Here is a 26,341-nt window from a genome sequence, read left to right as displayed (position 1 = left end):
ACCTCTCTACATATTACAGAGCAATGCAAGGATTGGCTTTCGAAAACATGTATCTCACTTATTTATTCTATGCTTGCCAAAAATTATGAACATAAACATTTAACTCTTATTGAAATGTACCATTAAAATGCAAGAGCATCTCTGTGGCATGTACCTTGAGATGTACGTTTTTTTCTGATGCTATCTCCCTCTTTTTAAGGTTTTCTTCACTGCTGAAATCGGAGAGCAATTTCATTGCTACTTTAAATATGAGTGAAAGACCCAAAGGATTATACTTCAAATGCAAATTTCAGTGAATTCCTCTAATAATGAAGTCATTTCAGGATTCTAATACTAACCATATTGATTAGAGATCAACCTTAGAAATAAAATAACATATTCAACGGTTCAATTTTCTGGGAAGTTTATTGGGTGATATTATGCCCATTAGACGACTGATTACGTTCTTTGAAGTAAGTAATTACACTCTATAAACAAACTACTCCTGCAAATGGTACATCAAAAATAGCAGTCAAATTGAGACCACCATGATCTTTGAACTAACATTGTAGCTGGAGCGTTTCATGTCTAATTTCCACATAAAAGTGATTATTTTTTGAAATTTCTAGCAGACTCCAAGTTTTGTTCTTAGCATCGGACAAGCTGATACATTTCAGGGACGGCTTATAATGCCTTGACCTGTTTCTACAATTATACTTGCTCCCAGGATTTATTTTCTGTATGTCTTTAACCATGAGATATATTTTATATTGCCAAAATGCAAACATAAGAAAAAACTCATAATAAATAAAGAACAATCTTGTTCATGAACAAAATGTGACTCTTGTTATTTCCTTTTCTGGTATATATCGTATTATTTCACTATGCTAAGAGATTATTTTATCATTCAGGCAAAACCTTTTTGGCTGAATGAGCCACTCTGCTAGACAACATAGAAGAACAGACATAGAAGCAGAAGTAGGCCATTCACCCTTTTAGCCTGCTCCAGGTACCTACATTCTTTCCAATGATACATAGCTGTGCATTCTGCAGGGTTCCATGCACAATGATCAATATTGGCATGTCAATAATGGCATTGACTTCTGGCTCTGAAAGTCATTGCCATACAAGGAGCTCGGAGGCCCACACAACTAGAAAGAAAATTAGAGGCAACGCTATTCATGGCTGATCTTTCAATTCAGTCCCCTGTTCCCTCTTTCCCCTATACCCTTTGGTCGCTTCAACCTTAAGAACTATAGCTAAGTCCTACCTCAAAACATTCAATGTTTTATCCTCAACCGTTTTCTGTTGCAGTAAGTTCCACAGGCTTGCCTCTGTCTGGGTGAAGAAATTTATCCTTTTTGCAATATTAAATGGCCTACCAATTGACCTCAATCTGTAATACTTTGGCTCTGGACTCTCCAGTTGTCAGGAACATCCCTGTTTAGTCCTGTTAGAATTTTACAGGCTTCTAAAAGATTCCCCCTCATTAGTCTAAACTCCAGTGAATAGAGTCCTAACTAATCCAATTTATCTTCATACATCAATCCTGCAATCCTGGTAAACCTTTGTTGCACTCCTTACATAGCTAGGAAACCTCTCCTCAGATAAGGAGAGTAAAACTTCACACAAAACCACAGGTGTTGTCTCACCTTGGCCCTGTATAATTGCAACAAGACATCCCTACTCCCGTAATTGAATCCTCTATCTAGTCTATAAACTACCTCAAATCAAATCATTCATGTATTCAGTGTCTTGAGACGGACTCTGAAAATGCTTGCCTTAGCTAGCAATTGTAAATTTCATGAACATCAGTTAGCCAAGAACAATTAGGGATATAAACCCAAGACATATCAATTGATTTGTTCCGACTATAACTTCATTGAAAGTTGAAACAAGTCTGAGGGGCTGAATGACCTACTTTGATTGCTATATTCATTTCCAATGTTTCTTTAAGTTTCATATCATAAGAATATTGTCCCTATTATTTAATTTTCCACAATCCAAGTAGCTGTTAAATTATTGCTGAGAAAGATATATTCTGTTGAAGCTTATTATATTGCATGCATCAAGTCAATCTTCAAAGTTAGTAATTCAAGGGGAAAACAAATATTTATGTCTTTGGGCTTTGCATACCTGACATCACACCAGTACTGAAATTCATATGGCACATTAGTAATTTGTATGATAGGCTGAGCATTGTTTGGCTTGTGGCAGCATCCTGTTAGTGTTGAACACCAATTGTGTTGCTTCTGCATAGTAGCAGTGTTAAGAAGCAGACATGTTAGCAATGTTTAAGGCAATTCTTGATAGACATGTGAACAGGAAGTGAACAAAGGGATAGAAACCATGCAGGCTTGGTGGACTGAAGGGCCTGTTTCTGTGCTGTATTGAATTGTTATATTAAACGGAGAATGTCACCTTCTGCTCAAATCTTCATAAGTTGATGAATTCGAGGAATAGTTACAGGTGTGGATCAACATGATACAGTGCTGGAGTGCAGATGTCAATGGTTTGCTTGAGTGGTACATTAACAAATTTAGTGAAAAATAAATAAAGCCGAACTGTCGAGCATCATTAATTGGTGCATTCCCCAGACAAACCAGTCAGAGTATACATGCCAACCAATCAGCATTCTCCTCTCATACAGTTTAAATATTGATTTACTCATGAATTTGTATTCTCACAAACTGTCCTGATGAGTGCAAGACAAAAAGCTTAGCCAAAATGTGCATTTTTTGTAGCATTGTTCAAAGTCTGTTCTACCAACTGTGTTTTTTTTGTATTTTTCATTTATGAAATGTTGGAAAAACTGAAAAATTTGTGTTTATTATTTGTCCCTCATTACCATTGACATACTTAGAATTAACAACATAATGTGAAACTGGAGTTATAACTAGGCTAGATCAGGTAGATGTTGCAATTTTCTTTCCTCAAACCACATTTATGATCCAGTATTGGTTTGAAAACAATTCAGAAATGAGCTCACAAATGATCAGATCTATTGAATTTAACCCACAGTTTCTAATTGCTCATCTTGTACATTTTCAATAGATTACCTAACATTACACTTCACCTAATAGTAATGCAACTGAACCTGTACTTCTTGTTATAACCTTAAATCCTGGTCTTAACCATTCAATGGATTTTTTTTAATGCACTCTCAATCAACACAATATTAAATGTTTTATTTGGAAGTCTGGTTCACAACCTGGGCCAAATAATCTCAAAGGACTTTCTAACATCTGTGTCACAACCTGAAAAATTAATCACACCTCCAGTCTAACTAATCAGCCACGTATCTTGGCACAAGCAAATATTCATAAACAATTATAAAGATTCTAAGAATGGTAGCCATACAATTACAGGGGTAACATCAGATAGGTTTAATCTATCAGTCTGTACTGATATATATTGAATAGTTTGCTGCTGATGCCATCCAGTTCAAAGGAAAAGCAAACCCACTGAGTAATAATCTGCTAACACTATATGTCTGAAATTAGCAGCCAGCTTGCCAAAATATTTCACCATTTTATTCTGCTTCCCAAGTGGCAGCTTGTTCTGATAAAATGTCACAACCTTCTCTTTGTTATAATTTGAACTGACTATTAGAGCTAAGTTTTATTATTTCAAGGTGATGTTGAGTTTGACAGCTCTTCCAATTTGATTATATATTCCTGATTTTTAAATATTTCTGCTAGTCTTTAACAGCTGAGATGAAATTGTCTTATGAAAATAATTGCAACTCAGATCAGCTGGTATGATGTTTTAAAATGCGTAGCCTGACTTCGACAAGTTGCTTGATTTTATGCACTAAATATCCTTTGATAACTGTTTAAGGTTAATGGTACCCTAGTTAAAAAAAGTAACTTGCTCTAAATTATTGAAGACATTAATAAAGTCCCATTGTGGGCAGATAACATAATTATTGTGAGGTGCAGTAGGAATCGAAGCAAGCACAAAATGTCCTAAGACCATGCAACCGTTTTGGCTGTTTTCTGCTTCACATCAGTTCCCCAACTATTCTGCCATGGATCCTATTCCCTGTTCTGCTATAAAATTACCTAAAGTGCTTAACGATAAGCAAATAAACTCCAGAATACATATCCATCCTTAATTATTCTTTTGTTATTAAACTAATTGCTTTTAATGTTTAGCTCTCCATGGTTGTCATCTTCAGTCAGTCATATGTACAGTCTGACACAGCTTTCCATACTCTGGTACCCTTAGCAGTACAAAAAGCCATTGTATCCCTTGATTTGGAGAATCCGGTGTTGGACTGTGGTGTGCAAAGTTAAAAATCACACAACACCCGGTTATAGTTCAACAGGTTTAATTGGAAGCAGTGTGACTATAACCTGGTGTTATGTGATTTTTAACTTTGTATCCCTTGGGTTCTTAACATTCTTGTTTATACTAACATCACCTAATAGCATTTCAGGATAAAAAACATACACTGACCTTGCTAACGTATGCCCAGCATGAATCTGAAGCCTCTGTTTTTTTCATCATGTGGGTACTCAGTTGTTCTATCTTGCCCAGCTCTTGAGAAGGTAGTGGTGAGCTGCCTTCCTGAACCTCTGCTGTCCATTTTGTGTAGGTAGGCCCACAGTGCAATTAGGTAAGGTGTTCTGGGATTTTGATGCAACAACAGTGAAGGAATGGCAATATATTTCCAAGTCAGCTTGCTGAGCGGCTGGGAAGGGGAATTTACAGCTTGCAGTCTTCCCATGTATTTCCTGCCCTTATCCTTTGAGGATATGAACAATGGAAATGGAAGTGGTTGTTTATTTGGAAACTGCTTTCTAAGGAACCTTGATGATTTTCTGCAGTGCATCTCGTTGACACTACACATTGCTGCTACTGAGGGTCGATGGTGCAGGGAATGGATGCTTGTGGACGTTTGCCATTCAAGTGGGCAGCTTTTATCTGAATGATATAAATCTTCTTGAGTGTTGTTCATGCTACAATTATCCATGCAAGTGAGGAGTATTCTAGCACATTCGTGATTTGAGTCTTAAATGATTAGCAGGCTTTGGGGAGTCAGGTGGTGAGTTACTTGCTGCAGGATTCCCAGCCTCTGACTTGCTATTGTGGCTAGAGTATTTATATAGTTCGTCCAGCTCAGTTCCTTGTCCATGATAACGGCCAAGACGTATATCGTGAGAGAATTCAGTGATGGTAATACTATTGGATGTCAAGGGGCATTGACTATATTCTCCTTTGCTAGTGCTAGTCAATGTCTGACCAAGTGTGAGGTGGATATTACTTGCTGCTTGTGAACCAAAACCTGGATATTGTCCAGGTCTTGATGCATTTGGACATGGACTGCTTTACCATTTGAGGAGTCCCAATCTTTGCTGATATACAATCATCAGCGAACATTCCACCTCTGACCTTATGATGAAGGGAAGGTCATTGATGAAGCAGTTGAAGATGGTTCGACCTGGGACACTACTCTGAGGAAGTCCTGCAGAGATGTCCTGGAGCTGAGATGATTAATGTCCAATAACCACAACCATCTTCCTTTGTGGTAGGTATGATTCTATTTAACATGGTGTTCATGAGACATAACACAATGGAAAGCATTTTCAAAGTGAAGACTAGAATTCATTTCCACTGTGCAGTGGTCGCTTCTACTGATATTGTCATGACCAGATGCAACTGCAACACCTAGATGTCAATGATGAGGTCAAAGTTGAAAAGGACCAAGACCTGCAGTGCTTTTCTAGCACCACTCTTTTCGACTCTGATCTCCAACATCTGCAGTCCTCACTTTCTCTTAAAGATGAGGTCAAGTCTATTTTTCACTCCTATTGGCACCCACTCCACCTGCTAGCAGCCAGATCTATAACTTCAACCAGACTGATCAGTAAAAACACTGCTGAGCTGACCTTGGTAATGGGCATTGACAGCTCCATCCAGAATGCATTTGTTCAACTTGGAAGAATAGTCATTCATCAACTGGGGAGGATAGTACTTTTCTTTATCAGGAGAAGGCTTCCTGCTTAGGTTTGACTTCATGCCACTTATTGCGGTTCAGAATCAATATTGTGGACTCCATACCAGTTGTATACTATTATCTCGCCACCTCTGCTAGGTCTCTTCTAACAGGTTGCTGTTATTGTTTCCTCACCAGATCAGTAAGTAATCCTGCATTAAATGTCATCAGAAAATCAGATTTATTTTTTATGACAATGGTTTCAGCCGACATTTAAGTCCAAATTTTTGATTTAAATTCCACTATCTTCCATGGTGGTATTCGAATCCGTATCCTAGAGGATTTGAGTACTTGAAAATATCACCATGCCATCACTTCCTCTATTCACAAGTAAAACTAATCACATAGACAAGGCAATAGTGGGACAAGGATTCTCAACATTATGAGATTCCATGTCCTTATGAATAACTGTCTGAGGGACGAGAAAAGGAAAAGGAACAATAATTTACTTTTAACTTGCAGTTACTAAAAATAAGAATATTTAAAGAGTTAATAGAATTGAGTTTTCAAGGAAATTAATTTGATGATACCATTCACCCACTTGAGCTGGATAAATACGCTTTGTAATTCCTCCAGTATACCCAGAAAGAGTTTGAGGTATGACATAATGTTTGGTTATAAATGCGAAAATGTGGTTATATGGAAAATAAGAAGGCAATGAGGTGCTGGGGAAGGATTTGGAAAGCTGACAATAAAAAAAATGGAGTCAATGCATCAATCTGCTGCAATACCAGTTTTTTTTTTAATGCTGCTTATTCAAATAGAGACATAAGACTGTTGTAGTGTCAGGACATAGAATTTCCATTGTTTAAAGTTAAATCTGATTTTCTGGGCAAAGTTTGTGGACTGTCAAAGCTTGTAATCTCAACACTCCCTAGTTTGCTTTTCAACAAATTTAACTTAGGTCAAGTCCAACTCTGGTATAAATGGTAGCATTTGGGCAGCATCCTTTTCCCTAATTATCCTGCAAACTTTGTCCTCACACATCAGAGGCAACCATATCTTCCATCATCAACTAATTCCATTGAGGGTAAACATTGCTTTTAGAAAGCTTGTCTCACCAGCATGTCCGATTTCTATTCCAGAACAACTCCACTTTTGCACACAAAAAATGGAGTCGTGAGTCCTCAGTAAGTAAATATTACGTATCATGAATTTCACTTCACTTCCTGTCAACTTATTTAAAGTTGGGACCTTTATATGATGTAGTCCTTTCCCTATGTTGTTTCTATGTTCAATTTCAATGCTTCCGCACATATTTTATTTTTATTTCGAAATAAACTACTCAAGAGATTAATCACACAGTGAAATCCTTTGAATGATGGGTTGGATTGGAATCTTCTGGCAGTTTCAAGGGTTCAAGTGATTAGGAAAGATCTGAAGGCATGATTTCAAAAAGTGAAGAGGCAACATTCAGGCCAATGGTATTCCCTTGACCAGTGACATCAACAATAAATTAACTGTTTCTTCAATTCAGAGCAGAATGCTTGCCTACTCAAAATTGTTTGCGTATCTTTGTCAAGTCACATAAAAGTAACTTGCTTTGTAAAACTTTTGAGCTAATTCTGAATGATTTTGTAATATGTCGTTTATTATTCAATGTCTTGCCTTTAATTTGAAACGCTTAATTGGCTTGTACAATTAAAAGACATATCTTAAATAAGCAGACAATTGCCACGCATGAAACTGTTTATACTCCATACCTGTTTACTAATCTGAAAAAAATTTAATGTGCATTTTTAGCCTTCTATAAATTACTGTGATTATTTATATATCATTCCTCAGCACAGAGAATATTGCCAAATCATCCATCTATTGTACATGAACAAATTCTTGCACAAACATCATGTTTTGTATAGAAAATGTTTGGGTTTAGATTTAGTTGCTGCATGAGTAATTAATTGGGCTGTGGTACAAATATTACAAAAAGATCATCTTTTATAAACAGTCTATAAAATCTGGTCCAAGCATAACATTTCTTGGCAAAATTGTCATCATCTATTCCATTTTATAACACTGACTTTAGAACTATATTAATTGTGCGTTATGAGGATAGTCATGTTTATAAAGGTCATATAAAGGTTCTCAATTACATAGGAAAGAATGAAAGACAGAAATTGAGATATTATCAGGTGTGACTTAGAGAAAGTATATTAGATGTGATTTTCAGAATACAACCATTCGGGTTAAAAATTAAATATGATGGTTTACATTTTCTATAAATGCCCCTCAGTTGTCCCTCAGTAACCTCACAATTCAAACCAAAATGGGCAAAGACCTTGGAGGTATGAATAGTCTTCCTTTATTTTCTGCATTTTAGTGATTCTTTGATATTGCTGAGGCTAATATGTTGGAATAGTACTTAAAAGGTTTTTCTGGATCATTCATGAGGTTTCAATTTGACATTTTAAACATGCAAACCATCAAAACATTTTTAATGAAGCATTTTTAACAGGATATCAAGCATGTAACATTATATTTCCTTTTCCAAGTATACATATTTTATCCAGCACATTTTTTACTTATACTGTTCAGCCTTGTGGTATCCTTTGTAAAGACTAGAAGAGCTTATGACTACTTCTAAAGCCCTTTTTATGACTGAATCACTGGAGCTAGGTTTAGTATTGTTAAAGTTCTTTCTTTGCAAGACAGAATGCTTTATTACCGCTTGTAATTGAAGCATGCTTTCTGCAAAAGAAGCTAACAAATGTAAATGGCAGATCATCCTCAAAGTCAAGCATTTACTTGGAAACAATCAGAAGAGGGAGTACTCTTATGGCAACATTTTTATGCCACCTTCTCTTTCATTGTCTTTTGAATGCAATGTTACAGTTGAGAGTTTGAAGCCTGTAACTGTGATTTGCCTCTCCACTTCAAGTGAATAAGCCGTCTGAGATCTCAGCTGGGTTCCATCACTGGGAGAAGAGAGATCACCAGAGAAAAAAGAGACTTGCTCGATTGCCTTACTGGCGCATCATCTTCTGCCCATGAAAGAGTTGCATGGAATATTATCAGTTGTTCAGACAGTCCTATGTGATCTGCATTTTCTTTATATGGCAAAGCTAAGCCAAAAGATCCAAGTCTCAGCAAGGTGAAAATGAAAGGGAAGAAGATTAACTTTTCTTTGTTTCAAAATATGCTTTCAATTTTGTTTTGCACTTCACTGCATTTCTTTCATCATAAGATCTAAAATATTTTACTGTTGGTTTATGTGGTACAGAATAAAGGCATGGTTAAACGTTGTGCTTTTAAATAGTACTTTTAATTATATCCTGTACCTTTATTATGTTCTGCAAGCTCCTCCCTCCCTCATCAATTTTATTAAAAGTTTCATGACAGGAAACTAAACATTACTTTTGTCTGACCTAATGTATTTTCTATGCGTACCAATGATTAATGATTAGTGCAGTATGAAACAGTATTTTTCTGTCATAATTTAGTTTATGAGTCTATGATCTTCTGGCCAAAGACAAAATTAACAATTACAATTTATTTTAAGCTTTTTTAATAGCTGAAGACCGTAATGAAAACGTCATTACTCTTCATGTCACAAATATCTTAGTAACTACAAAGTTTATTGCCTAATATTTTTTTTAATTTAGCAGTTGGTGGGAAAATTGTATGACCAGATATTTTTCTGTTTATTAATTTAATGTCCAAATAATTGTTCAGCTGCCAAAGCTCATGCAATAAAATCATCCTTAATGTCAAGTATAGTTCCATGATATCTTCAGCTAGCAGTTGTGATGTTATGTAGTTGTCAGAATAAAAGAGACACTCTTTCAGAATCTTGCATTAAAATAGAAAAATGACTTTATGCAATTATTTTTTCTTATGAGGACCTATATCAGACAATCTAGTTCACTCAATAGATATAGCTGACTTGGAATATCATATATATCTAACTCAACCCTTCAAATTATGCCATTAACCAAAAGAGTGAAATATCAATGGAAACATCAATGGCAAAGATTTTATGAATTTCTGCTGCTGGCACAGTGTTTCCCATCGGGACTGTATATTGAGAATTAGGGAATGAAGGTCAATGTTCCTACAGGAATTTCTGTCCATTAAAATTAAGTTGCCTGCTGACCTCCGTGTCGGAATTTCCAATGAACACTCCCAGTGTGAGAAGGTTCATGCTGTAGGTCTGAACATTTAACATTTATAGACCAACATTGCTCTCACTGTTATTTATGCGTTAACTGTGGCTTACTTGAGATTTTTAAAATCAACATTTTTGTCTTACTGTTATGTCTCTGATATTCATATTTTCTGCAGTATTTGCAATCATCTTGCCACCTGCACAGTTATGTGTTCTATGCTGTTTCAGGGTTCAGCAATTAGATGGCTTTGGCCTAATCCTCTATGTTGTATGCAGAGCTGATAGGTCAGTGACAGTGCTACATCTATGCAATAGAATCATTCACTTTGACCATTAAGCAACAAAATTCTGAAATATGAAATGTGAAAAATCAAAGGCTGTTCTGCGTGGAAGAGCACTCTTCAAAATCATATGGATCTTATAAATATGGACATCAAGTGCAAAACCAAAGAGATAATCCTAAATGCTCTATCTTGTGCATTAAAGTTACATTTCTACCTGCACAGAGAGATATCAGTGTGGTGTATCTCTGGATTGTGGGGTGTGTCTCTGAAGCTGCTAACTCTATATCTCTAAGCAGGGCTATTCTACTCTTGATGTGCTGTCACTCTTTTACTTACACCTGTTCATTGTGAGTTATCAAATATAGCTCTTTAGTGATGTTTAAGATCTCTCTTTAAATGCTTGTCCATGTTTTCTTCACTCGGTGTACATTATACCAGTAATTTACTTTTACTTACTTACATAGTCTTTGCAGCTATTAACATCATTATTACTATTGGCATTCTTCTTCCCATTATCATCTCCTCCTATCCCAGCATCAATAATACTGAACGTCATGGGCTGCGATGAGTTGTAAGGTTGATTGGACATCTCGATCTGGTTTGCTCAACACTAGGGGATGGAGCGATATCATGTCTGGAATTGCTGTATCACTCTGTACACTGTCTGATGTAGTATGGGTATGGTCTTCCTTCATTTTCTGATAATCATTGTCTCACTTCTCGAGTAAGAATGATGCCCTCCTGAATGTCCTTTTCGGCTTTCTCACACTGCAAGATTTTGGTTCATCTGTTTCTCACCCTATATCTGGGATTGTACTTCCTCTGCCAAATTTTCCTGTTGCTTTTCTCTATTGTCTTTCCCTTCTCATAGTCTTAAGAGGATGGGTGTGGACTGACTGCATGTTCTTAAACTGATACATTAATTTTTAATGAACAATTCTGCTGGTGAGTTCACATCATTCAATGGTGTTGCTCTGTAACTAATTTGTAATTCCAAATTAGCATCCTCATACACTAATGTCTTCACAGTCTTAGCTGCTTATTCTGCCTCTGTAGGATTGAAGACTATTGTGACCAGGTGAGGAGGCGTGATTGGGTCCCTTCTTTTTTTAACTCCCTTTCGGTCAGGCACAAGCATTTTTATTAATTTCTTTTTAGCACTTGGACTGTTGGACTATATTTCGAACACCCTTACAGACAGGGTTGCATGACCTGCTTGTCAGATTTCTAAGCTGAGAAATTGTCCAAGTTTTTCGTCAGTTGTCAATAAAGTGTTGGTCTCCAAGAATTACGATCCACTTTCCCTGCCTGATCCATTGCCTCCCTTCAGTGTGTATCGACTGTTATTTGTGCTTTACCTGGAACATAGGCTATAGAATGACCATGTCTCACTAGGTGAAGACTGAAGTTTTGTATATAGAGACTTATTTTTCAGATTCATTTTCATTTCTGCTCTTGTAATCTATCCCTCTTGAATTGAACTGAATAGATTCCTGAAGAAGGGCTTATGCCCGAAACATCGATTCTCCTCCTTGGATGCTGCCTGACCTGCTGCGCTTTTCCAGCAACTCATTTTCAGCTCTTGAACTGAATGCCAACATTGCATTTGCTTTCCTAACTGTGAACTGAGCCTGCATGTTAACCTGAAGAGAATCCTGACTGAAGAGTCTCAAGTTCCTTTGTGCTTCAGATGTCTGAAGACCTTTTAAAATAGTCTATGCTCTTTTCTTCCTAACAAAGTGCATAACTTCACATTTTCTTACATTCTATTCTATCTGCCACTTCTTCACCCATTCTCCTTGCTTGTCCAAATCCTTCTTCAGCTTATCTGTATCCTCAACACTATGTGCACCTTCTCCCATCTTTGCATCATCTGCCCTCATTTCCTTCCTCCCAGCCTAGTGTTTCCTCTTTCTGCCTACCTTCCTTCTTGAACAGGAATCATTTTCCAGTCCTCTGGGACTCTCCCTGATTCTCGTGATTCCCGAAAGATCACCACCAATGTCTCTACAATCTCTCAATCTCCTTGAAAACTCTGGGATGTAGTCCATCTGGTCAGGGTGATTTATCCAGCTACAGACCTTTCAGCTTCCACAGCACCTTCTCCTTAATGATGGTCTGTATACTCAATCTCTGCTCTGATTTTCTTGAAGTTCTGCCATGCTACTACTGTCTTCCACTGTGAAAACTGATACAAAGTACAGATTCAGTTTCTCAACCATTTCATTGTTCCCCATTACTGTTTCTCCAGCATCACTTTCTAGCAGTCCAATGCCCACTACTGTCTCTCTCCCACCTTTTAAATATCTGAAACAAACCCTTGCAATCTTCTTTTTTATTACTAGCCAGCTCACCCTTACGTTTCATCTTCTCCCTCCTTATTGCTTTTTTAAAATTGTCATCTGCTGAGTTTTAAAGGCTCCCCACAAATCTTTACCAGACAGTATATTTTTTATTCTGCTTTTATGCTGTCCCTGACTTCCTTTGTCAGTCATGCATACCTCATATTCCCTTTAGTTTTTTTTTCTTTTTGGGAGGAATTTCTTCTGTGCCTCCTGAATTACCCCCAGAAACCCCTGCCATTGCTGCTCCACAATCTTCCCTGCTGGGCTATCTACCCCTGCTGGGCTATCCTTCCCTGCTGGGCTATCCTTCCCTGCTGGGCTACCTCCCCTGTTGGGTTACCCTTCCCTTCTGGGCTCCCCTTCTCTGCTGGGCTCCTCTTCCAATCAACGCTGGCCAGCCCTTGTGTCCCTCAATTGTAGAATAGCCACACCTGATTCTAACTTGTCCCTCTCAAACTGCAGAGTGAATTCTATCATATTGTAGTCACTATTCCCTGGGGATTTCTTCACCTTTAGCTCCCTAATCAAGTCTACCTCAGTACACATCACCAAATCCAGAACTGCCTGTTCCTCTTTGGGATCCACTACAAGCTGCACCAAAAAAGCCATCCCATAGACATTCCATGAATTCCTTTTCTTGAGATCTACTGCTAACCTGATTTTCCCATGATGTGGAGGTGCAGGAGTTGGACTGGAGTGGACAAAGTTAAAAATCACACAATACCAGGAGGTAGTCCAACAGGTTTATTTGGAAGCACTAGCTTTTGGAGGGCTGCTCCTTCATCAGGAGGCAGGTGGAGCGGGATCAAAAGATACAGACTTTCTAGCACAAGATCATAGTGTCATGCAACTGATACGATATATTGAACAAACCTAGATTGCTGTTAAGTCTTTCATCTTTTAGAATGGGTTGCAGGTTTTGATTCATTAATATGTAAATCCCAGAACTTCTTTCAAGCCACATTCTCGAAGTAACTTAAGGTTTATAAAAAAAGGTGACATCTCAGCTCAGACAATGCATTAAAGGTGTGAGACTAAAATCTGTCTGTATTTTAATCTTGAGTCAGACTGGTTCTATTTCCAAAGTAGGAATTTATAAAATGTCATATGGATTGACTGTCTGCATTGACTGCCTGCAGGTTGTGTGCTTTTTGAGCAAAATAGAATGTATCTGCAAATATAATTCTGCAAATGCAAATTTACCCCATAGACTTATATGTATGTGTGCGTGCACGTGAGGGGAGGGGGAGAGAGAGAGAGAGAGACAAACAGACAGACAGAGAGAAACAGAGAGAGAAAGAGAGTGTGTGTGAGAGAGATTTTCCCAGTTCACCTACATGTTGCAGCCCTCCATGACAATTGTAATAGTTCCTTTCTTTCATGTCTTTTCTTCCCATGTTCTGAATACTGCTAGGAGGCCTAAACTACTCCCATCAGATAGTGTTTGACTGAGATATTGTCCTTTGTGACAAGGTTTGTGGTTCTTTGTGCACATGCCTGAAAATCAGAATGTCTAGGATCCTGAGCTTTCATATTAGCTGCTCTGGCTCTCACAGACTTCAACCATAACAAGCTGTCTGCTGTATGTCTCCTTTGTTGCATTTTTATTCTGTTCCAAACCTTATACCTTCAAGTTGAGAGTCCAGAATCTCTTTTACTAAACCAGGGATGTTTTCTTTCTCTCTTGTTCTGTATCTCTAACTTAATTTTTTGTTGTTGTATGATTTTCAATTCTTTGGAAGCTTTCCATTTGCAAGAGCTGTTATTTTTTAATTCAAGTGATGAAGTTTTGCTAATTAACAATATTTTCTAAATTTCCCCAATTGACCACACTCTTCAGACTCAGCTCCCCAGATCTTCGTTGCATTTGTTTTTTTTATCAAGCTCTGATATAAGTCCAGCCTTATATGGTCAATTGCACTGATTCTGACTCTTCCTGTATGTTGGTGGGGTTTTGGAATGGTGATAATTTCACCTTTGGGTTTGCCATTTGACTGCATCAGAGGAATCCTGATGTTGCTTCCAACTATTCACAGATTTTGAGCCCTGATTTCTGCCTCCAAAGTAAAATAGATTTCCTGTCCAGCATTAAGTGCTCCATGGATTGAAGAAACTCTGTCTACATCTCACCCATTATAATGACCACTAAACAGCCTAGAATCAATTGATCTTTCAAAGCTTCATATCCGCAACATTGTGGTGTAGGACATAAATCCATTTAAAAAGCTTCCATTGGCTCACTCAAATGCTGAGATTGCTGATTATATCTCATTGATTCTCTCATTAAATTTCTTCTGCAGCTTAAATACACCTCAAATGCTTTAATCATACTCTGTCCTACCAGAACATCATCAGATATTGAAGCTACAGGACATAAAAATATCATGACTTGGTGGTACTTCTGTCTTCCATCTAAGCTTGAATCTGTTCTATTGTGCTGAACTTGTTGCTTCCAATGCTTTCACTTCTGAGACTGTTGTGGGCCTTCTGCATTATTAAATGGTAGACATAACAGCAAGGTTACCATGGGAGATGCCATCCCGATGGACAATTGCACTTGAAAGACCTAGATGAGTATCAGACTTTTCCCTTCTTTCTGTTGAAGTGTGTTCTATGTTTATAATCTCGAGAATAAAATCAGTTTTGTGGCCAAGCTTCAGTCTTTTGGGGTTTTTTTAAATCCTCATTCATGAGAATCTCCCCTTTAAGATGCTGTATTCAAAGTTTTCTGAGGTTATTTTGCTGCCTCCAGATTCTTCTCCTTTTCCAGGGATTTTTTTCTGGATGTTTTCTGAAGCCTTTTCCTGTCTACCAAGTCTTTCCAGTTGAGCTGTGTATCTTGGACTCTGCTAGACATCTCTATGCCTTTCTTATGCTTTGAACTTATACCGCTATCTGCGTAATGATACATATGTCTGAACTATCGCTGGATGTGGATATTTGCACTTACACTGCCTCTGATGCTGCTTGCTCCTTAGCTTTAAGTAAAGTTCTTCCATTCCTAATGGGCCGTAATGTTCCTTAATTTATATCTGTACATTGCAGGTTATTAAATAAAGCTCTCTTGGTAATCTCTAAGACCTCCCACTTTACATGTTCATTTCGGTCTATTGTCGTCTCTCCTACTAATGTCAATGGTACCATTTGTTACATCACGGTGTACCACACAAACTTATGTGAGTCATGGGTTAAACTACAGATGGAAAATTGATGTAAATCCTAAGAACCTTGTTACAGGAAACACTTCAAAGTCAAATTAAAGATACACTGAACTGCAAACATAATATGATGGTTGATGGGCTTTTAGATAAAAGGATATTTTATACTTCTTACCCTAGCAGAAAAGGTTAAAAGGAGATCTGATGGAAATCGTCTGAAGGGTTCTGAATTAAAAAGTGCAAAACTGTAAAGACTTAGTCAGCAATTGAGGCGGGGGGGGGAAGGAAAAAATCTCAAAAAATTTCAGGGAAAAGTTAGGAAATTTCTTTTGATGTAGAAGGGTGTTAAAAGGAAACTTTTCCTACCAGCATTAGGAGAGGAAGCAGAAACACTAATAACTTAAAATGGAAGCTGAGAACTGTTTGAAGAAGATATAAAATTATATGACATAAAGGGAGGACAATGGCACAAAGTCAATACCTCTTCAGAGAGGACTAATTGCCTCCTTCTGTTCAATAAAGTTCTCTAATTTCATTGTTGACCTGGAAAAAAATGCAGTTCAATTTTCTTTTAAGTTGTTGTGCTACAATAAGAACATTCATGACACTTACATTAAAAAAAGATTCAGGCTATGAATAATGCTGACAAGAACACATTTATTGACCACCCCAGTAACCTCAGCAGGGGCGAGTGTATCTTCTTGGAATTGTACAATTCACTTGTTGATATTATTGCCTAATCCTGATAGAGAATTCCAGAGTGAAAGGTCAGAAATGTCAAAAATGTAGAAACTTAAGATTGACCTTACAGCTGATGATGCTTACATGATATTGTTAGTCCTATACTGGCAATTTGGCCCTCAAACCCATGTTGACTCTCTGCAAAAAGCAATTTAGTCAGTTTCACTTACCTGCCCTTTTCCTGTAACCCATGATATTTTCTCCAGGTGTTTATCTTTATAAAAAACACAAGTGAATTTACAGTGTGTAACAGACAGGCAGGAGGCAGGAGCAAGCCAGGCAGCATCTTGAGGGGGCAATGTCAATGTTTTGGGTGTAACCCTTCTTCAGGACTGATGGTGGGTGTAGGGGGAGCTGCAGATAAAGGGGGCGGTGGGGGCAGGATGGTAAAGTAGGGATAGGTGAAGGGTACGACTTGGTTGGTCAACGGGAGGAATGAATCCAGTTGGTGGCAGGGAGAAGTAGAAGGGAGAGGGAGGGACTGGGAGGGAGTTGGGGGATGGGAAGGGAGGTTATTTGAAAATGGAGAACTCAATGTTGAGTCCTTCAGGCTGTAGGCTGCCCAGGTGGAAGATGAGGTGTTGTTCCACCAATTTGCAATTTAGTTAATTGTGGCAATGGAGGACATCAAGGATAGTCATATTGGAAATGAAGTAGGAAGGAGAGTTCAAATGGGCATGAATTGGGATGTCCAGTTGGGCCCAGCTGCAATGCTTGGCAAATCCTTCCCTATGTTTATGTTTGTCTCCCCAATGTAGGGAAGACCATATCAGGAGTACCTGATGCAGTAAACTAGTTTTGAGTAGAGGCAGGTGAACCTCTGTCTCACCTGGAAGGACTGTTTGCAGCCCTGGATGGAGGTGAGGGGGTGTGGTGTACTGGCAGGTTTTGCATCTTTTCCAGTTGCAAGGGAAGGTACTGGGGTTTGGGGGTTTAATGGGGATAATGAGGCAAACCAAGGACTGTCGAAGGGAATGCTCCTTATAGAAAGCAGAGATGGGTAGGAAGGGGAAGATGTTCTTGATGCTGGGGGTCTAGTTGGAGTTGATGGAACTGTTTAAGGATGATACATTGGATGTAGAGACTAGTGGGGAGGTAGGTGAGGACAAGGGGGACTGTGCCTTTCTTGTGCTTGTTGGGAGGGCGTGGAGTTAGATCAGTGGAACAGGGAATAATGTGGTGCAGTGGAGAGCAGTCTGGATGACAGAGGGAGGAATTGCATGTTGTTTGAAATAGGTGGACATCTGGGATGCTTGTGAGTGGAATGTCTCCGCGTCTGAGCAGATGTGGCGAAGGTGAAGGAATTAGAAGAACGGGATAGAGTTCTTGCAGAATACTGGATGGGAGGGGGTGCAGTCCTGGTAGTTATGGGAGTCTGTGGGTTTGTAGTAAGCCATAATCTCCAAATAGACGTTTACTGCAAACCCACAGACTCCCATAACTACCCGACTTCACTTCCTCCCACCCAGTATCCTGCAAGGACTCCATCCCATTCTCCCAATTCCTCTGCCTCCGCCACACAGACTTGGATGAGGAGACATTCCACTCCCAAGCATCCCAGATGTCCATCTATTTAGAATAACGTGCTTTTCCTCCCTCAGTGATCCAGACAGCCCTCCACTGCACCACCTCCATTCCCTGTTCCACTGTTCTAAACACCCCCCGTCCAAGCACAATAAAGAAGAATCTCCTTTGTCCTCACCTACCACCCCACCAGTCTCTGCATGCAACACATCATCCTTAAACACTTTCGCCAATTCCAACTAGACCCCCATCATCAAGAACATCTTCCCCTCCCCACCCCTCTCTGCATTCCCTCCGAATGTCCTTGGTTAGTGCCACTCACCCCACTAACCCCCTCAAACCCCCAGGTACCTTCCCGTGCAACCAGAAAAGATGCAAAACTTGCCATCACTTCACCCCCCTCACCTCCATCCAGGGCCCCAAACAGTCCTTCCAGGTGTGACAAAGGTTCATCTCCTCTCCTCCAACCCATTTTACTGCATCAGGTGCTCCCGATGTGGTCTTCTCTACATCGAGGAACCAAATGTAAACGTAAGGAACGGTTTGCCGATTATCGCAACTGGGCCCATAGGGACCGACCGGACCTCCCAGACACTGCCCATTTTAATTCCCCTTCCCACTGTCTTTCCGACATGACCATCCTTGGCCTCCTCCATTGCCACAACGAACCAAACCGCAAATTGGAGGAACAACACCTCATCATCTGACTGGGCAGCCTATAGCCCGGAGCACTCAACAATGAGTTCTCAAGTTTCAAATAACCTCCCTTCCGATTCCCTGAATCCCAACCCAGCCTCTTTCCCTCCCTTCCTCTCCTCCCTGCCACCAACTGGATTCATTCCTCCAATTGACCAACCAGATTGCACCCTCTACCTGCCTTCACCTATCCCCACTTCACCACCCTGCCCCCGCCACCCCCTTTACCTGCAGTTCCTCTGACACCCTCCCAGTCCTGAAGAAGGGTTGTACCCGAAATGTCAATTTCTCCACCTCTGGATGCTGCTAGTGTTCCTCCAGCATCCTGCATGTTTACTTTGGATTCCAGCATCTGTAGTTTTTTTTGTCTCCATTACCAATATATTTCAGATCATAACTACTTGCTGTGAAAAAGGTTTTCCTCAAGTACCCTCTAGTTCTTTACATTAAGTATGTCTTCTCTGATTCCTAACCTTTCCACCAATAGGAATAATTTATCTCTGTCTAATCTGTTAGAGCTTTTGGGCTTTTGAACAATTTTCAGTAATAGATGTTAAATGGGATCAAAATATGATTGAAGTATTATTGATGCATTGCTGGATTGTATGATGTTGATTGTACAGTCAGTAGCCATGGTTCATTGATTATTAAAGTTTTGGATACTTAGTCTAATTGTAAGGATGCTGATCAACCTCTGATTTAAGTGGTGTTAATCTTCTTGAGTGTTTTTGCTACTGTGTCAAGCCAGGCAAATAGAGTCATAGAGTCATAGAGATGTACAGCATGGAAACAGACCCTTTGGCCCATATCCCTCCAAACCCTTCCAATTAATATACCCATCCAAATGCCTCTTAAATATTACAATTGTGCCAGCCTCCACCATATCCTCTGGCAGTTCACTCCATACACGTACCACTCTCTGCGTGAAAACATTGCCCCTTAGGTCTCTTTTATATCTTTCCCCTCTCACCCTAAACCTATGCCCTCTAGTTCTGGACTCCCCAACCGCAGGGAAAAGACTTTGCCTATTTATCCTATCCATGCTCCTCATAATTTCGTAAATCTCTATAAGGTCACCCCTCAGCCTCCGACGCTCCAGGGAAAACAGCCCCAGCCTGTTCAGCCTGTCCCTGTAGCTCAGATCCTTCAACCCAGGCAACATACTTGGAAATCTTTTCTGAACCCTTTCAAGTTTCACAACATCTTTCCGATAGGAAGGAGACCAGACAGCCCATTGGCCCATCTGGTCGAGATCCTGTTGTAATCTGAGGTAACCCTCTTCGCTGTCCACTACACCTCCAATTTTGGTGTCATCTGCAAATTTACTAACTGTACCTCTTATGCTCGCATCCAAATCATTTATGTAAATGACAAAAAGTAGAGGGCCCAGCACAGATCCTTGTGGCACTCCACTGGTCCCAGGCCTCCAGTCTGAAAAACAACCCTCCACCACCACTCTCTGTCTTCTACCTTTGAGCCAGTTCTGTATTCAAATGGCTAGTTCTCCTTATATTGTATGAGATCTAACCTTGCTAATCAGTCTCTCATGGGGAACCCTGTTGAACGTCTGACTGAAGTCCATATAGATCACATCTACTGCTCTGCCCTCATCAATCCTCTTTGTTACTTCATCAAAAAACTTAATCAAGTTTGTGAGACATGTTTTCCCACGCACAAAGCTATGTTGACTATCCCGAATCAGTCCTTGCCTTTCCAAATACATGTACATCCTGCCCCTCAGGATTCCCTCCAACAACTTGCCCACCACCGAAATCAGGCTCACTGGTCTATAGTTCCATGGCTTGTCCTTACCACCCTTCTTAAACAGTGGCACCACGCTAAGCAACCTCCAGTCTTCTGGCACCTCATCTGTGACCATCGATGATACAAATATCTCAACAAGAGGCCCAGCAAACACTTCTCTAGCTTCTCACAGAGTTCTCGGGTACACCTGATTAGATCCTGGGGATTTATCCACCATTAACCGTTTCAAGACATCCAACACTTCCTCCTCTGTAATCTGGACATTTTGCAAGATGTCACCATCTATTTCCCTACAGTCTATATCTTCCATAACCTTTTCCACAGTAAATACTGATGCAAAATATTCATTTAGTATCTCCCCCATACAAAGGCCACCTTGCTGATCTTTGAGAGGCCCTATTCTCTCCCTAGTTACCCTTTTGTCCTTAATATATTTGTAAAAACCCTTTGCATTCTCCTGAATTCTATTTGCCAAAGCTATCTCATGTCCCCGTTTTGCCCTCCTGATTCCCGTCTTAAGTATACTCCTACTTTCTTTATACTCTTCTAAGGATTCACTCGTTCTATCCTGTCTGTACTTGACATATGCTTTCTTCTTTTTCTAAACCAAACCCTCAATTTCTTTAGTCATCCAGCATTCCCTATAGTTACCAGCCTTCCCTTTCAACCTGACAGGAATATACTTTCTCTGGATTCTTGTTATCTCATTTCTGAAGGCTTCCCATTTTCCAGCCGTCCCTTTACCTGCGAACATCTACCTCCAATCAGCTTTTGAAAGTTCTTGCATAATACCGTCAAAATTGGCCTTTCTCCAATTTAGAACTTCAAGTTTTAGATCTGGTCCTTTTCCATCACTATTTTAAAACGAATAGAATTATGGTCACTGGCCCCAAAGTGCTCCCCCACTGATACCTCAGTCACCTGCCCTGCCTTATTTCCCAACAGTAGGTCGATTTTTGCACCTTCTCTAGCAGGTACACCCACATACTGAATCAGAAAATTGTCTTGTACACACTTAGGAAATTCCTCTCCACCTAAACCTTTAACACTATGGCAGTCCCAGTTGATGTTTGGAAAGTTAAAATCCCCACCCTATTATTTTTACAGATAGCTGAGATCTCCTTACAAGTTTGTTTCTCAATTTCACTCTGATTATTGGGGGGTCTATAATACAATCCCAAAAAGCTTATCATCCCTTTCTTATTTCTCAGTTCCATCCAAATAACTTCCATGGATGTATTTCCAGGAATATCCTCCCTCAGCACAGCTGTAAAGCTATCCCTTATCAAAAATGCCACTTCCCCTCCTCTTTTGCCTCCCTTTCTATCCTTCCTGTAGCATTTGTATCCTGGAATATTCCGCTGCCAGTCCTGTCCATCCCTGAGCCATGTTTCCGTAATTGCTATGATATCCCAGTCCCATGTTCCTAACCATGCCCTGAGATCATCTGCCTTCCCTGTTAGTTTAGTCCTACCTTGTCCCTGCCTGCCCTGACTGTTTGACTCACTTCTGTTCTCAGCTGTACCCATCTCAGATCGATCTCTTTCCTCACTATCTCTCTGGGTCCCACGCCCCCACCTTAGTAGTTTAAATCCTCCCAAGCAGTTCTAGCAAATTGCCCTGCCAGTATATTAGTCCCCTTCCAATTTAGGTGCAATCCATCCTTCTTGTACAGGTCACTTCAACCCCAAAAGAGATTCCAATGATCCAAAAATGTGAATCCTTCTCCCGTACACCAGCTCCTCAGCCATGCATTCATCTGCTCTATCCTCCTATTCCTGCCCTCACTAGCTCGTAGCACTGGGAGTAATCCAGATATTACTACCCTTGAGGACCTCATTTTTAAAATTCTACCTAACTCTCTGTAATCTCCCTTCAGAGTCTCAACCTTTTCCCTTCCAATGTTGTTGGTTCCAATGTGGACAATGACCTCCTGCTGGCCCCTCTCCCCCGTGAGAACATTCTGCACCCTCTCTGAGACATCCTTGATCCTGGCACCAGGGAAACAACACACCATTCTGCTTTTTCGCTGCTGGCCACAGAAATGTCTGTCTGTACCTCGGACTACAGAATCCCCTAACACAATTGATCTCTTGCAAGCTGACGTACCCCTCGTTGCATTACAGCCAGTCTCAATACTAGAGACTTGGCTGTTCATGCTACGTTCCCCTGAGAATCCATCACCCCCTACATTTTCCAAAACAGCATACCTGTTTGAAATAGGTATATCCACAAAAGATCCCTGCTCTAGCTGCCTACCTCTCTTACCCTTCCTAGAGTTAACCCATCTATGTGACTGTATCTGAGACCTTCCCCCCTTTCTATAACTGCCATCCATCACATACTGTAGCTTTTGCAAATTTCTCATCGCTTCTATTTGTCTCTCCAACCGATCCACTCGATCTGATAAGATTTGCATCCAACAGCATTTATGGCAGATAAAATCCGCAGTAACCCTTAAACTCTCTTTAAACTCCCACATCTGACAAGAAGTACATATCACTGCAAAGGCCATTTTTGCTCCTTCACAATCTACAGACCCAGAAAATAACACCTCTTATTCCTCTACAAACATTGCCCCAGGTTAAATTAATAGCTATGGCTTATATTTTAAGTTTAATCAAGAGACTTATCTCCAAAAACATATAATCAAGAAAGAATCCACTGTAGCCACTACTGCAGCCTTTCTATTGGACAGACTTAAAAAACAATTAACTTATCTGATTCTGTGCTGTGAACTTCGCCCAACAGTTCCTCCAAGATTAGTTGTCGATTTCACGGTTTGTTAATTTTCCCAGATGCACTCCGATGTCCAGCGATACACGCATTCAAACAGCAAAGGCAGTAACTGTGCAGGTTAAGTTATCTAATTGCAACTGAGTAAATTTAGGAAAGTGTGATTATTTTGAAGTGTCAGGGGCTGACCTACTTATTGCAGCCAACACATCTCATCCCTGCTCTTATATTGGCAATATTGGACAAAACAAATGTGTGGAATGTGGGCATCACTGGTTATGCTCTAGCATTTATTGTGTATACTTAACTTCCCTTAGTTACTGGTGTGTTGCCTTCTGGAGCCATTGTTGCCCAGCAGGAATGTGTTGTTGCTGTTATATGGGGCTTTGGTGAGGCCACAGCTTGGACATTGTGTGCAGTTCTGGTCGCCTTTTCTGAGGAAGGATGCTCTTGCTCTTGAGGGAGTGCAGCGAAGGTTTATTCCGGGGAGGGTGGGACTGACAAATGAGGAGAGATTGACTAGGTTAGGATTGTTTTTACTGGAGTTCAGATGAAAGAGGGGTGGGATCTCATACAGACTTATAAATTTCTAACAGGACTAGACAGGGTAGATGCAGAGTGGCTGTTCTCAATGTTGGGTGTGTCCAGAACCAAGGGTCACAGTATGGGGATTCAAGGTGCACCATTTAGAACGGAGATGAGGAAACATTTCTTCACTCAAAGAGTGGTGAGCTTGTGGAATTCATTACCACAGGAAGTAGTTGATGCCAAAACATTGAATGTGTTCAAGAGGCGGCTAGAAATAGCACTTGGACAAATGGGATCATAGGTTACGGGGAGAAATCAGGATTTGGCTACTGAGTTGGATGATCAGCCATGATCATGATGAATGGTGAAGCAGCCTCGAAGGGCTGAATGGCTTCCTCCTGCTCCTATCTTCTATCTTTCTATGTTGTATAGGTGCATCAATGCATAGGAAGGTAGTTCCAAGATTTTGTAATCGTGATGGTACAGGCACAATGATGTGGGATAGCATGTGGCTTGGAGGAGAACCTGGAGGGACATGTTAATCAGACAGTCCAGTTAATCTTCTGATTAATAGAGACCGTAAAGATATTTTAGATTTAGAATTTTAGCATTAAATTTTATTGTCACATGTGCTCAAGTACAGAGATACAGGGGTGCTGTGAAAAGTTTACAATGTCGCCATTCATGGTACCATCTTAAATATAATGTACCTAGGTACAAACTCCGAGGTAAAAAGTAGAAAAATAAAGAAATGAGTTAAAAGTTTAACATTACAGTACTAACCAGTTTAAAGTAATGAATAAGAAGTTAAAAGTTCCAAGTTATAATCCTTCTTTAGCCATGAGCCTGTAGTCACTCTGCGCCGGGCTTTCTCCATGAGGGCTCAATCTCTCTCATGCGCTGAGCTTGATCTCTTTCTTACACTGGGATCGATCTCTTGATCCCTGCACCTTTGCGTTGCTGTCTCACCACTGACTCCCATCCGGGTTCACCAGCCACCTCACCACAGGCCGTCAGAGTCCCACTTTGGTGCCATTCCAGGCCACCAGCCACTTCCATGATGCCACTAACTGTCAGAGTCCTGCCCAGGTGCACCAACTGTCTCATGGCTGAGCAGCAAATTCGCTGCTGTGTGGCCCCACCCACTGACGTCCATGACCAATCTCCCTCCAAAAGGCAAGTAGAGAGAAAAAAATAGGAAGAATTAAAAGAAATGAAAGAAAACATTTGAGAAAAGAAGAAAGAACAATGGTCAGAGTGGATGGTCTCCAGCTCAGGAGCCCTATTTTGCCGTCAGATTAGATATATAAATATTTAATTAATGATGTCATTCCATAGTTCTGGAAAGAAAAATAAGGTTATGACATATGAAGAAAAACTGGATTGACTAGGCTTGTACTCCCTGGAATTTAGAAGAATGAGGGGGGATTTCATAGAAACATATAATATCCTGGACAGGGTAGATGCGGGTAGAATGTTCCTGATGTTGGCAAAGTCCAGACGTAGCGGTCACAGTCTAAGAATATGGGGTAAGCCATTCAGGGCTGAGATGATGGAAAATTGCTTCACACAGAGAGTTGTGAACCTGTGGAATTCTCTCCTACAGAGAGGTGCTGGGGCCAGTTCATTAGATATATTTAAGAGGAAGCTGGAGGTGGCTAAAGGGATCGAGGGGTATGGAGAGAAAGCGGGAATGAAATACTGAGATTCCATGATCAGCCAAAATCATATTGAATGGTGATGCAAACTCAAAGGGCCAAATGGTCTACTCCTGCACCTATGTTCTCTGTTTCGGTGTTTCAATTATTCCAGCTGGTCAATAGTTGGCAGCTATATATTATGAATACTATATTCTTTTTATTAGGCAAAGCCGAGATATCATTCTCCTTGTGCTAACACGGGCTGCTTCATTATTAAGGAATGCAGCTGAGTTCTGTTCATTTTTTGGTGAAGAGGTAAGCATATACTGGAGAAAAGGTAACTACTCTTGCAATGATGCATCCCAAGCATTCATAAAAGATAATTCTGTTTAATTCTGCTAGCAACCCATTAAGTGCTGACCAGGAAAGCCTGATGCAGCACATGATAAATGTATGAATTGACATACACCTCAAAAAGCTTTGCTAATTGGCAACAACATACAAAATGAGATGATTAATAATACTATTTGTTTCGCTGAATAATCAACAGGTGGAATTCTGTGTATGCGTGTGCCTGTGTATTTGATATAGACTGTCATGCCCCATTTTGTGACAACTGCTTATAGATTATCCTTTTACAATTGAAACAAATTGATATCTTTTTTATTCAGAAATATCTATGCTTCCAAACCAGTTTGATTTATTTGACTAATTGTGAACGTTATTTTTTTCAGATCCAAACAAGTTGAATTTTTAAAGTTTATTTTTAATTCATTCATGGGATGTGGGTGTTGCTGACTGGGCCAGCATTTATTACCCACCCTTAATTGCTCAGAGGGC

The 26,341-nt window shown here is 39.9% G+C and overlaps 1 long non-coding RNA gene across 1 annotated transcript in view; it reads left to right on the top strand.

Moving 5' to 3' along the window:
- Positions 1-25,787, top strand: part of LOC122551733 — a 158,206-nt gene extending 132,419 nt beyond the window's left edge. The window contains exon 3 of the long non-coding RNA XR_006312180.1: positions 25,726-25,787. This is a non-coding gene — a long non-coding RNA (uncharacterized LOC122551733). The remainder of the gene's footprint in view (positions 1-25,725) is intronic.
- The last annotated feature ends 554 nt before the right edge of the window (positions 25,788-26,341 follow it).

The sequence above is a fragment of the Chiloscyllium plagiosum genome, chromosome 7 (genome assembly GCF_004010195.1).
Source record: "Chiloscyllium plagiosum isolate BGI_BamShark_2017 chromosome 7, ASM401019v2, whole genome shotgun sequence".
In the NCBI taxonomy this organism is placed as follows: Eukaryota; Metazoa; Chordata; class Chondrichthyes; order Orectolobiformes; family Hemiscylliidae; genus Chiloscyllium; species Chiloscyllium plagiosum.
Note: the sequence above shows the minus strand (reverse complement) of the source record. Positions and strands in the feature narration are given on the sequence as shown.